This window comes from Schistocerca cancellata, chromosome 7, assembly GCF_023864275.1.
Source record: "Schistocerca cancellata isolate TAMUIC-IGC-003103 chromosome 7, iqSchCanc2.1, whole genome shotgun sequence".
In the NCBI taxonomy this organism is placed as follows: domain Eukaryota; kingdom Metazoa; phylum Arthropoda; class Insecta; order Orthoptera; family Acrididae; genus Schistocerca; species Schistocerca cancellata.
The window spans coordinates 320,539,874-320,542,326 of record NC_064632.1 but is presented as its reverse complement, the minus strand read 5'-3'; the positions used below and the strand labels follow the sequence as shown (position 1 = coordinate 320,542,326).

General features: G+C 37.0%; 1 non-coding gene across 1 annotated transcript; it reads right to left on the bottom strand.

The window, feature by feature from the left end:
* Positions 1 to 292: 292 nt before the first annotated feature.
* Trnag-ucc (transfer RNA glycine (anticodon UCC)) lies at positions 293 to 364 on the bottom strand. The gene has a single exon. It is a non-coding gene; the product is annotated as a tRNA-Gly (tRNA).
* Between the last annotated feature and the right edge of the window lie 2,089 nt (positions 365 to 2,453).

Sequence of the window (2,453 nt, the reverse complement as noted above, 5' to 3'; positions counted from 1 at the left end):
ATTTTATATTTGCTACTCATCTCGAACATAGTTTTCTGTAAATAAATGAATACATATGATTTGATATTCTATAAAAATTATTACTGGAAATGGTTACATGTTCCCGAATTTAAAAAACAAGAGTTTCGAAGTTACGGTATAACTAACAGACAAGCGTTAAAGTCATCACACTTACTGAAAACCATACTACAAGTTCCAAATAGTCAACTTATTAAACTCTTTTTAGACAAGGGCATTTGTCTCCTTATGTGTTTCATCTTGTATGCTAATCAGAAAGTTTAGCTAAAACATATGCGATGGCCGGGAATCGAACCCGGATCAACTGCTTGGAAGGCAACTATGCTGACCATTACACCACCATCGCCCGACGGATGTTATGTGAGATACACTGCGTGGCACTTCTGCTTTCGCCGTGACGTCACTGATGATGCGGCACGCCGGTAGATGTACAGTTCTTTGGCATACAGCCAATTTCTCGTTTCGCAGCCTCATGCAACATTCGGCCACGAGATGATTTCAACGGGAACTCGTCAAATTTTTGATGTTTTTATGAGAAGAAATAGCACAATTACCAAGCGATGCACATCTTAAACTGAACCTCTGTTACTCCACATTATGCCACTTCGTTGCCGCTCTACATTTTATGTTTCGACAGTAAAATTGCATGTGTTTGTCTACAACAGGAAAAAAGATTAGGTACAGCATTATTCACTTTCGATAAAACATCTGTATAACTTTTCTAGGAAGACCTATTTGATAGTAACTGAAATTTTTTCATTTACTCATTTAGTTTTCAGTAGAGTTAGTTCAAACTGTGAGCTCTCTAGGGATGATCGATCCTGCCTAAATCACCTATTATAATCGGTAGTATAAAAATATGGCCAACAAGGTTAATAACTGATTTGCCATTGAAGGTTACTGAAGTTGGCAATGTACTTTTTTCTGTAAGTTTAGTCTGCTCGTTTAGAATATCACAGTACTCCTCCAGCCGCCGCCCCCCCCCCCCCCCCCTTCGTCACCACTCCGTTACCCCAACTAAATGAACAATGGAACTGTCTTGCATAAAAAGTTTCAAACGTCTGATTACGTTACGTACGATTTAATGTGTAAAATATTTGACGTTAAGCATGTAAAACCTAAATTTCTTTGATTGATTTCGGATTATTCACCTATAGACTAACGAAATTGTCAAAACGAGAACTGTACACGAAAAAGATGATAACCTCTTTAAATGTTCTTGTGAGACCCTTTTCGCTATTAGTGCATAGTGTCAAACTTTGGCTTGATCAGATCAAAAGTAAGTTAAAGAATCAATGTAATTAAATCGCAGTTTGATAATATAATTTCATGCAAATATTAAGGTATCGATTTTGTAATGTACCTCGTGAACAACGAACATTTAGTAAGCGATTCAATATTTTGTGGTGATTTAAGCGTGAAAAAAGATTATAAAAATTTTGCAATTTTTATGTAGCCTGGGTAATGCGCTCTCTGTTTTAAGTAAAAGTTACTGTAGTTTTCACACACCTCAGTCTTTATGATTTCATTTCTCCTGATGTGAGCAAGCGACATTAAAATATTATTTCTTCCTTCCCATTCCCGAAAGTCTCAAAGCAATAATCCCTATGAAAAAATTGCTCCTGCATTTTCTACAAAATCAAAGAAACTTCCTTTACTGTACTTCAGTATTTGCTAGAGGACATGGTCAACTTTCACTCCTTAGGTCACGTGTCCCTCTTTTGTCCTTTCCATATTTTTATTACTAAGTTTAAATCTCAGTGATCCAGATACCACTCATAAATAAATTGCGAAAAACGTTGGATCCTGCTCATTTAACATAAACGTAATCATCACTGCTTCCTCCAGTTTCAAGAAGTACACGAACAATATTTCCCTATTATCTAATATATTATTCATTATCATGATAATAAATATGGACATATGCATACCGTATAACTTCGTACAGGATTCATCTTCCTTAAGGATATATTATTTTATTTAATCGTGCACTTCCGAACATGGCTTTTCTCAGCAACTGTTTACAATTTTTAAACATAGGAATTCTACAGTCAACCGACTGCAGATAACTGTTTGATACAATTGTCCTAGGTTTCGATACGTACTAAGGGTGTCTTTATCAGAATGAAATTTTGGAGAATCGTAGAGCTACCTTGCGAAAAAAAACAATGGTCGGAACTTACAACAGCTATGTGCAAGTCAAAATTAAAATAAATGGTTCAAATGGCTCTGAGCACTATGGGACTTAACATCTGAGGTCATCAGTCCCCTAGAACTTAGAACTACTTAAACCTAACTAACCTAAGGACATCACACACATCCATGCCCGAGGCAGGATTCGAACCTGCGACCGAAGCGGTCGCGCAGTTCCGGACTGTAGCGCCTAGAACCGCATGGCCACTCCGGTCGGCCAAAATTAAAATAAAATAGTTCCG